Source organism: Pogona vitticeps, chromosome 2 (genome assembly GCF_051106095.1).
Source record: "Pogona vitticeps strain Pit_001003342236 chromosome 2, PviZW2.1, whole genome shotgun sequence".
NCBI lineage: Eukaryota > Metazoa > Chordata > Lepidosauria > Squamata > Agamidae > Pogona > Pogona vitticeps.
This window is the reverse complement of record NC_135784.1, coordinates 259,047,151-259,062,155: the sequence shown is the minus strand read 5'-3', so window position 1 is coordinate 259,062,155 and position 15,005 is coordinate 259,047,151. Positions and strand designations below refer to the sequence as shown.

The 15,005-nt window shown below is 38.1% G+C and overlaps 1 long non-coding RNA gene across 2 annotated transcripts in view; it reads left to right on the top strand.

Moving 5' to 3' along the window:
* Positions 1-14,235, top strand: part of LOC140704916 (uncharacterized) — a 77,966-nt gene extending 63,731 nt beyond the window's left edge. Inside the window, exons 4-5 of one of the 2 annotated variants that reach the window (XR_012084409.2) lie at positions 8,614-8,776; positions 13,852-14,235. This is a non-coding gene — a long non-coding RNA (uncharacterized LOC140704916). Of the gene's footprint in view, positions 1-8,613; positions 10,344-13,851 lie in introns of those variants that run through there. The other variant, XR_013542153.1, reaches the window with a different exon arrangement.
* Positions 14,236-15,005: the final 770 nt, after the last annotated feature.

The following is a 15,005-nucleotide window of genomic DNA, read 5'->3' as shown; positions in this document are numbered from 1 at the left end:
GTCCTGGTAAAAAAGCAGGTAAAAAATTCATGTTTCTACTCACAAGCTATCTATAATGTCTGTTACCACCCTGGTGTATCAGCAGTAAAACAATGTTGAATCAGTGCCTGTTTAGAGATAAAAGTGAAATTCTGTATTCAAGCAATGTAGTTAGTATCTTGTATTTTAGGATTGGGTACTGCTTTTTTTTTTAAAAAAAAAATGCTTCTGTGTAAGCCACTTAGTGTGTGCTTTTAGCCTAAATACAATAAAACAGTGTGAGGAGGAGAATAGAGAGACCACTAAGAGTGAGCCGTCCCCTCAGGCAATTGAGGTAGAAACAGAAAAACCAAAGGAACCCGAGACAAAAAGACAAGCAGAAGGGGTAGAGGAAAGTCGCGAGACGAAAGTAGAAAGAGCTCGAGAGGAAGGAGCGCGCGCGAAAGAAGGGCAGTTAAGTCCGTTAGAGAGACCAGAGGGAGGAGACAGGAGACCGGTCCATGGTGAAAGGGAGAAGAAGCCAGTAGAAAGACCTGAGGTGTTAAAAGAAAGAGAGAAGATAGATGTATTCTTAACAACCGAAGAAGGAAGCGTTTCTAAAGAGACGGAGAAAGTGTCTGTAAGACCCATCGCCCCTGGTTTGAGTCCGGAGGAATGGAAGGTGCTGGTGTACCCGAGGAAACAAGGTCCAGCACGTCTGGTACATCATATCCCACCAGAAGTAGAGGAAAGAGTCCAGAGAGAGGGAGATTGGGCCCGCCACTCTTGTTGCAGGACCCTGCGTGCAGTACGAAACAACTTTATGAGGCAACTGACGGAGGAGGAGGAAAAAGCAAGAATTTACTATTGAAAGATTTGAATGAAGAAAAATCCATGTTATGGTTTTGGGGAAGTTCCCCTCCCCAGTTATCAGTTCAAAGTTCTGTTGTTTGTAACCAAGAAGAAGAAATGAACCCAATTGTGAATCCAATTGTTAATAAAAATACTTTAGTTTTCAATTCTGACTCCTCTTTTGTCTCCCCGGGAAGAATTACTCCGCAAGGCAATAGAGAACCCACTCACATTGGCGCCCAACCCGGGGCTGTTGATAACAATAAAACCGACGAAGATTGGGGAGTCAAACAAACCATCGCAAAACAAGAAAGAATGATAAACTTATTGGTAGAACAACAGAACTTAATATTATCTCAGTTGGCTAAAAGTAATGAGAAAAAAGACACCAAAGAAGATCCCGCAAGTAAAAATTCATGGGTGGCTGGACCCGCTCCAATAAGGCTACAAAAAATGACCAGCGAAGATGACCCTGAAGAAAAGAGTAAAGAACAGATATTGGAGGAAATGGTCATGGAACAGTTAATCACAACATTGCATGCAAATATGAGGGCTTGGGTCCAAAGAAATCACCCACGTGACCTGGAAACAGCTATCCGATTGGTGGAAGACTTTTGCAATGCCGAGGAGAGCTCGCGCGAGAATAATTGGGCTTACAATGAGAAGACGAAGGGGAGAGAAAAGATGGCGTCGGAAAGCAACGTGGGATCTTCTCTGCGCTCGGCCAAAGACGGAAAGCCGGAAACAAGCAAACCCGGAGGCTCTAAGCATAGAGTAATGGAGGCTTATCCAAGCTGGAAAGAGCCTAGAGAGTTCAAAGGAGCTTGTTTCCGTTGCGGGGCCGAGGGCCATCAGAAAAAAAATTGCCCAGGAGTGGACTGTTCCTGGATACAGGGTTGGAGTCAGGTGACTGAGGAAAAGAGGGAGCAAAAGGCTGGATGGGAAGTAGTGGCTCGTGTAAATGGGGAAACTAAATTGGCTCTAATTGACTCTGGGAGTAGGAGAACTTTGGTTCGGAACATACAAGAATTCAATGGGAAGGGGGAGGTGGTAATTAGATGCATACATGGTGATGTTAAAACTTACGATACTACTATGGCGACTGTTGAAGTTAATAATGTAAAAAAGACTATAGAAGTTGGTATTGTACCTGGGTTAACTAGAGAAATGTTGTTGGGCAGAGATTGGGTGGAAATGAAAGAATTGTTAACTGCTAAAGAGGTACTGCAAGGGGAATGTGATGATTTAAATATGAATGAAATGTTGGAGAATGCCTCGAGGGAGACTACAAGGTTATGGCAACAAGATGATGAAACATTATATAAATGTATGGAGAAAGCTAAACCAGAAGGAACGATATCTAAGGGTGAAGGGGGATTTGAATTGTGTGATGGTTTATTGTATAGAATTCCTATTGATGGGGCAAAACAACTGGTGGTTCCTAAGAAATGGAGAGAGAATGTTTTAAAGCTATCTCATGATGTGCCTATGGCAGGACATTTATCTGTTCAAAAAAATGGGGGCTAGAATTTTGCAGAGGTTTTGGTGGCCTAATATATGGGCAGAAATTGAAAAATTTTGCAAGACATGTAAACAATGCCAAATGACTCAACCAAAGCCTAAGCCTGGGGCTGGTTTAATTCCTATGCCTTTAGTTGATACACCCTTCGAACGCATCGGATTGGATATTGTTGGACCGTTAACTAAGTCAAATGGGGGTTATAATTATATATTAGTATTGGTAGATTATGCCACCAGATATCCTGAGGCAATTCCCTTGAGATCTACATCTGCTAAAATTTTAGCTAAGGAATTGATGCAAATTTTTTCTCGGCTAGGATTTCCAAAAGAAGTGATTACGGACCAAGGCACTAATTTTATGAGCTTGACTTTTAGAGAAATGTGGAGGTTATTGGGAGTAAAACCTTTAAGAACCACTGTACATCATCCGCAAACTAATGGACTCGTGGAGAGGTTTAATAAAACTTTGAAAGGGATGTTAAGAAAATTAGTTATGGATAAACCTAGGAATTGGCATTTATTAGTTGCCCCTTTGATGTTTGCTATTAGGGAGGTGCCCCAAGCTTCTACAGGGTTTTCTCCATTTGAGTTATTATATGGTAGAAACCCTCGTGGAATTCTAGATTTAGTAAAAGAAAGTTGGGAGTTTGGGAGAGATAATTCTCGATTACAAATTAAACAAATTATTGAGATGAGAGAACATTTAAATCACGTTGCTAAGGAAGCAAAGGAGCAGTTAAAAAGAGTGCAAAAGGAACAGAAGTACAGATATGACAAGGAAGTGAAAGAAAGGAATTTCCAGGTAGGAGATAAGGTGCTATTGTTATTACCAACTGAACAATCTAAATTGTTTGCAAAATGGCAAGGACCACATGAGGTTATAAGAAAGGTAAATGAAACTAATTATGAAATAGCTACCCCAGATAAACAGAAAAAATATGGAATATACCATGTAAATCTTTTAAAGGAATGGAAAGAAAGGGAGATTCTTTTAGGAGATGTAGAGGAAGATAAATTTGGACCAGATGTTGAAACTTGTAAGTCCCCTGAAGAAGAGTTAATATTAGAAGATAACTTAAATGAGTTACAGAAGGGAGAGATTAGGAGATTAGAACAAAATTTTAAAGATGTATTTTGTAATAAACCAGGGTCTACTAGTGTAGGAGAACATTGCATTAATACTGAGCCGGGAAAGATAGTAAGAACTGGAGGAAGGAATTGGCCATATCATCTCAAAGGGAAAATTAATAAAGAAGTGGATGAAATGTTACACTTAGGAGTAATCGAACCCTCGTACAGTCCTTGGAGAAGTTATCCAGTCATGGTACCTAAAGCTGATGGTAGTGTAAGATTATGTATTGACTTTAGGAAATTGAATGAAATTTCTAAATTCGATGCTTACCCCATGCCAAAAATAGATGACCTATTAGAAAAGATAGGGGGCGCTACTATATTAAGTTCTCTAGATCTGGTAAAAGGTTACTGGCAAATTCCGTTAAGGACCGAAGATAAAGAAAAAACAGCTTTTGTTACACCAAAAGGCCTTTATCAATTTTTAAAAATGCCATTCGGTTTACATGGAGCAGCGGCAACTTTCCAAAGAGTTATGGATAGAGTACTAGAACCAGTAAAAGAATTCGCCGCTGCTTACATAGATGACATATTAATATATAGTAGGAATTTTAAGGAACATTTAATACATTTAGAAAAGGTGTTAAAAGAATTAAGGAAGGCAAATTTAAGAGTTAGTCCGTCAAAATGTAAGATAGCACGAACAGGTATAAAATATTTAGGATTTTTGATTGAAGATGGGAAAATTAGACCTGTTCCAGAGAAAGTTGACAAAATAACGAAGTGGACAATTCCCAAGAATAAAAAGGAAGTACAACAATTCCTCGGTTTAGCTGGATATTATAGACAATTTATACCGAATTATTCAGAGATAACTGCCCCTTTGACTGATTTGACTAAGAAAAGGAAAAATAAAAATATAGTTTGGGGAAGTATGGAACAAAAAGCTTTTGAAAGGGTAAAAGAGATATTGAGTGGATTGCCTCATAGATATGCCCCAGATTTTCAGAAACCGTTTATAGTACAAACAGACGCTTCGAATAGAGGTATAGGAGCTGTTTTGTCTCAGAATGAAGGTGGAAAGGAATACCCTGTTATGTATATTAGTAGGAAGTTAAATGTTAGAGAAAGAAAATATGCCACAATTGAAAAAGAAGCGCTAGCTGTAAAATGGGCTATTCAATCGTTTCGGTATTATTTACTAGGAGCTCCTTTCATTCTGATGACAGACCATGCTCCATTGCAATGGTTAAATAAGATGAAGGATTCTAATGCTAGATTAACGCGATGGTACTTGTCATTACAGCCGTTTTCTTTCCAAGTTCAGTATAGGAAAGGGAAGAATCATATTAATGCAGATTATTTTTCTCGGCAGGAAGCGGAAGAAAATGTAGAGGCCGAGAGGACGGCACACTCAAGGGAGGGGGCGTGTGAGGAGGAGAATAGAGAGACCACTAAGAGTGAGCCGTCCCCTCAGGCAATTGAGGTAGAAACAGAAAAACCAAAGGAACCCGAGACAAAAAGACAAGCAGAAGGGGTAGAGGAAAGTCGCGAGACGAAAGTAGAAAGAGCTCGAGAGGAAGGAGCGCGCGCGAAAGAAGGGCAGTTAAGTCCGTTAGAGAGACCAGAGGGAGGAGACAGGAGACCGGTCCATGGTGAAAGGGAGAAGAAGCCAGTAGAAAGACCTGAGGTGTTAAAAGAAAGAGAGAAGATAGATGTATTCTTAACAACCGAAGAAGGAAGCGTTTCTAAAGAGACGGAGAAAGTGTCTGTAAGACCCATCGCCCCTGGTTTGAGTCCGGAGGAATGGAAGGTGCTGGTGTACCCGAGGAAACAAGGTCCAGCACGTCTGGTACATCATATCCCACCAGAAGTAGAGGAAAGAGTCCAGAGAGAGGGAGATTGGGCCCGCCACTCTTGTTGCAGGACCCTGCGTGCAGTACGAAACAACTTTATGAGGCAACTGACGGAGGAGGAGGAAAAAGCAAGAATTTACTATTGAAAGATTTGAATGAAGAAAAATCCATGTTATGGCTTTGGGGAAGTTCCCCTCCCCAGTTATCAGTTCAAAGTTCTGTTGTTTGTAACCAAGAAGAAGAAATGAACCCAATTGTGAATCCAATTGTTAATAAAAATACTTTAGTTTTCAATTCTGACTCCTCTTTTGTCTCCCCGGGAAGAATTACTCCGCAAGGCAATAGAGAACCCACTCACAAACAGAAACATTGAAAACTCATAAATCAAGTACCATGCCTCAGTGTACCTAAGGAGTACAAGACAAAATCTCCCTACCGTTGTTAAGAGAGTTGAAGGTAGGGCAAAGAAATTCTGAAGTATTCGTTCCGTCTCCCTGTATACACAGGACTTGATCTGAAAAACCAAAGAACTTGCCAAGGAACTAATTTTTGTATCTTCCACTCTCAAATGATAATATCCATGAACTTACAATACAGGAGGAAGGGACCTCAGTCCAGCCTACGATGCCAGTGGTTTCCAAAAATGATTGATCTTTATGAAGGTCTGCCTTCAATTACTGAGAGAAAGGGCCTTTAAACAATGTTTTTGATGCAGAAATGGTCTACTGCTCCTGATAAATTTGGGTCAGGTAACCACTATGGAAGGAGGGGTGAGTGATTCTCGTCCAACTTTTGAAAAGCTCTCTGGTAGTAATCTGTTAGGGCACTGCAAGAGCCACCAAAACGCAGCTTCCCGCTAAGTGGGGAGGAAGATGAGAGAGAGTAAAATCATTAGTGATTTTTAGAAACTAGACTTCCTCTGCCCATTCCATGGCCCCTAAAACTTCCCAACACTGAAAAGAATCACCTAGGCACCTTTATGGCCTTCAGAAAAGATGCTGGAAATTGCTAATTTGCAAATAGATAGATAGATAGATAGATAGACAGACAGACAGACAGACAGACAGACAGACAGACAGACAGACAGACAGACAGACAGATAGACAGATAGACAGATAGATAAATGCTGGTGATGACATCATTAGTCTCACATGATCTAAGTTAACAGCAACAGCATTTCAGCCACTGTATGTTCAGTTTGTTACTTTAAAGAAGCTTCTGAGGGCATGTGTCTTGTATAACATTAGATTTTGGGCTCTGGAAAACCTCCCGGAAGTGCAGACCTACCAAAATACATGATGCACGCTCCCTACGCACCTTGTTTTTAAAGGAAACATTGGGATTTTTATAGGCCATGGAGTTGAGGGGAAATGTGCCCTTTTACCACCACTGTATTGCTGAAAGGAGATGGTGGGACACTGGCTTGGCGCAGCTAGCTTTGTGGTTAAGAATATCTCCAGCTTCTCCCTCCCGCTTCTCATTCCTCCCTTAGGCTACAGTTCTCAGTGCCAATTATGTTTTTTTCTCCTGGCCCTTGGGTCATATTTGTGTTAGAAAAGCACAGGTTAAAGATGTCTAAATATATAAATACATATCTGAATCTTTAGCTGGAGTATTCAGTCCTTGCCTGCAATAAATCTCTGGCTGTATGGCACCCGCCTGCCTTCCTTCCTTCCTTATTTTTTGTTGAACTGGTGTTATGAGCACATTCATTCATTTTTATTGTTCCAGGACTCTTCAGCTTAGTGATATCTACAGCAACATGTTGCAAAGAAGGAGATGAGGATCTCTGTGCTTTCCTTTCATCATCCTTCCCTATATGGCAAGATGAATAGCAGTTGTTATACTTGTATTACCACTATCTTAAATTGTATTATTCCAACAGAACTGCTCCACAATATTTTTATATGTGTGTATAGAAACACAATAGATTTCCTCTAGTTTCATTTCTGGCCAACTTATCTTTTCTGAGCAATTTTGAAAACTGTGTTTTTATGAAAGCACGTAGTCGTCTGAGATCATATTTATAAAATCCAGATCTATTTTCCCATACAATATGTTCGCTGAGTGATAAAAATGTAAGAATTTGATTTATTTTGCTATAATGTCCTTCAGGGGATGTACCAATGAATATTTTGCAGAGACCACAATAATAGAGAGATAAAAGTCTCGCCTAGCTGGCTTTGGTGACTTTGGTACAAACAGAAAGCGACAGTGATATGCACAGATGGAGGAACGCACAAGAAAAGTCAATTATCCGAATTGGAAAAGTGGATCTATTCCTTTCTTCTGCATCAGTGCCAAAGGAAAATGAGAATTAGGATGAAATAGCCCAAACTATGTTATTGAGGGCTAAACTATATACAGCAGATGGCCAGTAACAGAAAATGGAAATCCTTAAGTGCTGAGGATGTATTACAGCCTCAGTAGGAGCTTTTTGCACCTCCCGTCTTCTTCAAAGCTAGCTGGATAGTTTGGTGAGTTGGAGTACTTGCTTGCAGAGCCAGGATCCATCATTCAAATTCTTGCTGTACCCTCTGGGAGATAAGCCAGCTTGTGTAGCCTTGGGCAAGCCACACAATCCCAGAGCACCTCCAGAAAAAGAGAATGGTAAACCACTTCTGAGTATTTTATACCTAGGCAACTCTGGAAAGAATCACTGCAAGTTGGAATCAATTTTTATTTAAGCACATCATTTTTATTTTTATTCTTCTCACAGATTTCAAATTGCTTTGTTTTGTGATTGGTCAACAGGCGGTAAGCATAAGTTCATTTGCAAGTCTGGTTGCTCCGCTCTAAAGGGCTTTCTGTTGCATACCATTTGTCCTCAAAAAGCGTTGATGGCAGTTACTTTGTGTTTTCTCCTCCTGGTAAGAGATTTGATCTGGAGCTGAACTATATATTGACTAAAATTCTGTTCATGCAGCTATCATCAGAAGATATGTCATGCAGACATCATCAATTTTTTTCCAGAAATTAAACTCTTCCTACTTTTGTCCCACAGCTCCCTGTATAAATCCCCTTCATTGTTTGGACGCTGTAGGAGCGACAGGATGGTAGGGAGGAAGTCTTTAATTACTGAAAATTGCTGCTGCCACAATAGCATTACTGCTGATGGCAATTTTTTGGGCAATTGAACACTTCCTCCTCCTAGCCCATGGCTCCAAAGGCTAGCAAAGAATTAAAGGGATTACACGGGACACACGGGAGCCATAGGACAGAAGTAAGCAATGTTTAATGTTTGAAAAATTGCCCTTGCTGCTGATGTCAATAGTTACACCAACAAGATTTCAGCTATTACATTAATCAGGAATTTTCAGAAGTGCTCTTGAATATTGTTGGGTTTTTTTTTTAGTTTCCACAAATTACCATTAGATATGAGAAGCTGTTCAGTCCAAATCATCCCCTGCCTAATGATGCTATTTATAGTAAATAACACATTTGGGAAGAAAGAGCAGCTGAAGGAAGACTGGTAGTTAAAAAAAAGAAGAAGAAAAATCAACAGCAGCAAGTTTTGGGTGAGTAGGATGGATTAAGCTCTGTCCTTTCCCTATGTCACAGTCCCATACCAGCTCTACCCCCACCACTACATCACTACTCTGACATTAATCAGGCTTAGCATAATGTATATTTTAGCCCTTTGTCTAATTGTGAGAGGAAGTCCAGGATCCTCTTCATCTGAACAGCAGGATGAAAATGCTTTCATTAGTTACATCAATAATTAGACTCGTATGCCATGGATGTGATGGCAGTAGGGCGTAAGGCCAACATTATGCTACTGAGCATCCACCAATGCAAGAAGAATTTATTTGCCTCCCATGTCTCTTGCAGCCTTTTATGACAACTGGAAAACTGGTACAGAAGGTTTTCTGTTCCTATGCTTTCAAACTACGTTTTGAGGACATGTGTTGTGGGGCAGGGTGAGGCTATAGGGAAAAGAGGGAAACGATCCCATTAACAGAATGTCAGTATTGGTTCATATTCTAAAATGAGACTGTCCGAAGGAAGCAGTTCTCCACAGAACTCCAATTGATGGAGTTCATTAATATGGTGGAATGTTGTGAAGTGGGCAGCTAAGCTAACTGGGTAGTTTTCGATCTCTGGAATTATAAGCCAATGTGGAAGCACTAGCTTAAGTAGAACCATTGCAATTCCTATAGTTCAGTTCTCTTTATGGCTGTTAGAGCTCCCATAGCTCCACATTACAAGCAAAGTAGTTCTGAATATCAGATGCTGAGAATAAGAAACCTCCATATCGGCAGCTTGATAGATTTCAAAAATATCTTGAGCCCCCACATTATGCAGAGTGAAGAGGCTACCCCAGATGGTGGATCATAAGACTGTGGAACTGGAAGCAGCCCAAAGGTTATTTGAAGTAACCTCCTGCCAGAGCAGGAAACCCACAATTGACTTCCAGCAGGATGGGTCAAAGTCCCTCATTTTTCCCTGGAGTTCCCCAGCTGTCAGGGATGGTGCTTTTCCAGCCTAGTCAGATTCTTTTTTTTAATTTTTTTTATTTTATACAAAAAAAATACACAAAAGAACTCATACATAACAACAAAAATACAAAAAAAAATACAAGTAATAGTGCTTATTATAAACTAAATTCTAATGTCCACCCCATACCCATGGGACTCTATTTACTATAATAATTTTTTTTTCTTACAGATTACCTCTCCAAAATTGTATTGAGTATTCTTTAGAGGTTTTCCCCCTTCCTTTCACTAACACAAATTCCACAAATTTACCCCAAATATCATAGAAATTGTTACAACTTATTTCCCCTCTTTTTATTTTAAGTTCCATAGTCAATTTATCATTTAATGCAATGTCCCATACTTCACAATACCAGTCTTCAATTTTAATATCATTCTTGTCTTTCCAAAATCTAGCTATTAATATTCTAGCACCTGTCATAAAATTAGTGATTAATTCTTTCGAGTGATGGTCCAGATCTGTATTATCAAAAATTGACAATAAAGCAATTTTGGCATTAAAATCAATATCTTTACCAAATATATCACACATTTCCTTAAAAATCAATTCCCAAAATTTCTTAACCACTTTACATTCCCACCACATATGAAAATACATACCAATTTCCTCATCACATTTCCAACATGCTTTGGGGTATGTTGGATTTATTATATTCAATTTTACAGGAGTCAAATACCACCTTAGACAGATTTTAAATTTGTTTTCCTTTATTCTTGTTGACATTAATCTTAACACTCTCATCCTCCACATTTTTGTCCAATCCTCTATTTTAATTTCTGTTTTTAAATCATTTTCCCAAATTAATTTTATACCTTCTAGTCCCCATTCTTTTTCCTCTTGTTCCAAAATTATATTATATATTTTACTTACTATTCCTTTCAAAATTGTATCTTGCATATCTTCATGTGATGACAGAAATTGTTCGTACTTAGTAAGTTCTCTACATTTACCATTAGTTTTCAACCAATCCTTTGTCCAGGTGTCTAACTGAATAAGATTATACCATGATAGTTTATTAGATTGCAGTTTAGACATAATTAACTCCTTCAATCTCATGTTACCCATCCAGTCCTTCAGTCTTGCAACCCTTTTATTCTTAAATAGTTCTACTAAATCCTTTAAATTTGTAGGAAAGTTTTCTGTCTCAGTCACTAGTTTTAATGGTGAAGTTAAGGGACAAAACTTCTCTTTATATTTATTCCAAATATTTAACAGGTTTCTTAAAAAGGGGTTTTTAATCTGATTTATTGAACTTCTCTTTAGTATATTAAACAAGTATCCTTCAGCATTTCCATTTATTTCTGAAGATTCCATCTCCCACCAAATTAATTTTTCTTTATTGAATATAATATATCCAATAACTCTTAATTGATTTGCTATATAATAATTTTTAACATTGGGCATACCTAAACCTCCTTTTTTTTGAGCCTTATACCAATATCTTTTATTTATTCTAGATTTTTTGCCTTGATTACAAAATCCATTAATTAATCCCTGCCAATATTTAAAATCCTCTTCTTCTAATCGTATTGAGAGCATCCTAAATAAAAAAGTGATCTTCGGTAATATTTTCATCTTAATTAAAGCGATTCTCCCAAACCATGATAGTTTCAGATTCTAGTCAGATTCTATACATGGAATAGAATCTATGTATAGAATGGGGCCGCCATCCTACCGTCTGCCTCAGACAAGCAAAATACCTTGGGCTGGCTCATAACGTCTAGCAACCACTGGACCAGCCAGCCAGTTCCTGTGTTCTAATCAATTTGATGCATATTACAGTGCACACTACAAAGAACAAGTTTGGATCATTGACTTATCATGTGTTTTTTGCACAAGCTACAAGACCGCTGTCAAATATTCTTGTGAATGGATCAGTTTTCTATTTAGCTGTCACCTCTTTGCATTTTTTTCCTTTGTCTCTTTTCATTTAAATTATGGTTCACATATTATTTGTTGATGGATGCATCTCTCTGTTGATATATTACTTGCAGTGAATGTTTACTCTCTGTTGAAACTGGATTACTCTCTGAAGGATGCTGAGCAAACACAATGCAGTGTTGGCCTTTGACTATATCTTGCTACGTGCTGCTTACTCTCACTGGTCTCTCCTAAGGGGATGTGGTTCAACTTCTTCCCAAGTATTTTTCATATAGACCCTTGTTACAGATGCTTTACTCCTTGTTCCCAATCCAAAGCAACCAAACAGATATTCACTGAAAACAGAATCACAGTGCAGTGAAGAATAAAATCATGAAATCTACACTTTTTAAAAGTACAAGCTCAGCACGGTAGGACAGAAATAACAGTGCCCTCTCTCAAATATTTTAATGGATTGCAGGAATAGCTTACATTAATAGGCTTACTGAGAAGCCTGTTAATGGGTTTTATCAATTTTATCCACTCAAGGGAGAAGGAATTTGTGCTCCAATGGAGCATTTCATGAAACGAAAGAGAGTTAATGTAAGAAACTAGCAGAAAACATTATGTAAAAAATAAAAGAGTATATGGTAGAGAATTAACTGAGCTTTGTGATTATTTTATTTAAAAATTAAAATTATTAGTAAATGGAGGAAAAAAATAAGCCACTTCCTTAAATTGATATTTTAAATGTGCTGGACCAATTTTTAATAATATATTTGAGGACAAAGTGCAAGACTAAACAATGCAAAAACAAGTGGATTAACTTTGTACCATTTTGATTGCTCAACAAAGTCTTTGTTGAGTGAATGGAATAATTTGTCCCATTTTGTGGTCCTTATTACCGTATTTGTCATTGCAATGAGGTGTCAAGTGGCATTTAGAGTGCATCCCATATTTCATGAATTAAAATACTGTGTCACACAGCCATGACCTTTTTAATATTCTGTTTCTTTCCTCCACTGTTGAACATTTCTCTTCCTGTCTATTCTGAAACCATAGAGTATATTCTTGAGAACAGAAGAGTTTGAGAAAGAATTCTCAGTAATGCAGTTATATAATTAAGTGATACATCTAAACATGAATTTCAAAGTACATGTGTACCTACAAGAAAAACTGCATCAGAAATAGTAATCCTTTTTTCAGTTTGATCAAATATTTCTGGACAAAATTTAACACATGCCAAACTTAGGATGCGATCAGATGAGAAAAAATCACGTCTGATCACACTGGAAAGGATCACTTTGCTGGAAGCAATCTCCCTTAAAGTAATTCGGCATCTGTGCAGGAATTGTTCCATTCTTGCCCCCCAAAATAGTAGTCCTATCGCTGGACCAAAAAAAGTCCAGCTTGATGTCACAGATCAAGGCTGAACAAGTTTGCAATCTCTTATATGTTGTGTGATTATCACTGAAAAAGAGCTCACACCATGGCAAAAATTCCAATTACAAACTTACAAGAAAATTCTAATATGGGTAGCTCCTATAGAGGCATTTACGCTGAAAGTGTTGAAGCAGAAGGAAGTGTTACTCACATGTAAAGTATTATTAAATAAAGAACAGAATATAAAATATAAACAAGAGCTAGAGGAACTAGGGCTGGCTACAGACTGGTGGTCAATGCTGAAATTAGAATCAAGATACAAAAAAAGATAAAATTGTGGGGTTTTTTGAGGGGAAAGTTCAGGTGGATGAATGGTAGATACATACTAATGAGAAAACTATTTTTAAAATCTACACATACTTATTGGAGTATGACTTAGAGGATGAGAGGGTGAAGGAGATGATGGTAAAATGGGCAAGTAATTTTGGATATAATATTGATATTGATGAATAGGCAAAGATGTGGAAGGAGTGTCATAAAATGATTTAGCCAGTGAATCTTAGGGGAAATATCCTCAAAATGTTTTACAGATGGCATTGTACCCCTGTGAGATTAGCAAAAATATCAGAGGGTAACAGCAATGTTTTTTGGAAATGTAAAAAACATCCAGGGACCTATTATCATATGTGGTGGACATAAGAAAAATTCAGAAGATTCTGGATACAGGTATGGGAAATGGCAAAAGAAATTATTCAACAAAAATTACATTTTAAACCTGAAATGTTATTATTGAATATTATGCTGGAAATTATTGATAAGAGAATTAAATATTGTCTAATGTATACATTTACAGCAGCTAGGTTACTCTGGGCCCAAAAACGGAAGAATGAAGAGACCCCAACAATGGAGGAACTTCTAAAGAAGCTGTTGGATATAGAAGAATTAGATGTGCTCTCAGAAGCATGACGGGATCAACCAATAGACTATGTAAAGCAAAGCTGGAAGTTGATATATGATTGGGCCCAGAAAAAGACAGGAACTTAGGGCAAAACTTAGTATTTTATGAACTCGGTGCTCACCGAAATCCTCTTGGAGATACCTGAGGTCCAGACGATAATAGAATCTCTGTCCCAAAGGAGGTGGGGGGAGATGTTCAGTTTGGTAGCTTTCCATTTGTTTGTTTGTTTGTTTTGTATGGTGTATTTTTTACTATATGTTTGGAGTCTTTGAATAAAAATCTTATTTAAAAAAAGAAAAGAAATAGCTCACACCAGATTATGCCACAAACAGTCCTAATTGTGACCTGTTTCCCCATCTGACTGAACCCTTAGATATTCTTATATAACTCATTACTGAATGAGCACCCACTTTTCTGCCTTTCTATGTCTGTGATATCTGTAACACCATTACAACACCACATTTCAAATAAGTTGCTTTTTCCTACCAGTCTTTCTTTACTGTGTTTCTTTTACATAGTAGGAATTATTCTGATCTTGGTTTCAAGTGACACTCTTTGCTAACTCTTGAGTCCTCACTTCTTTTATTTCAAAAAGTAAGTGGATATCTTCTGGAAAGCATGCAGGCAACATGTCTGTAGAGCTTAGCTTTTCTTCCTCAGGATGCCTACCCCAAGGAAAGGGCTTGGAAATGGGAAAAAAAAGTTTTCTAGTCTGCATTCCACAGAGTGAACATGGAAACACCAGCTTACCTGAGAGGTTAAAGGATGTGTGTGTTTCTCCATTCAATATGTTGCAGTTACTTACACCTTTTCTTCACCAATTCATTGTCGAAAACAGTCCTTCAAAATATTTGGGCACAGATGGACTACAGCCACATCCTAGTTGTTCTTGGTTCTTTCCTTCCTCAGCAACCATAGATCAGATCAGGTGCTCATCTCCTGGGGTCCTTCAGCACTACATGAGAGATGTTACTGTTGGAATTTGTGTGCAGCATCTATATACCTAGCCTTCTATTTTTAAAAGCCAGAAAATTCAATTCTCAAAAAAA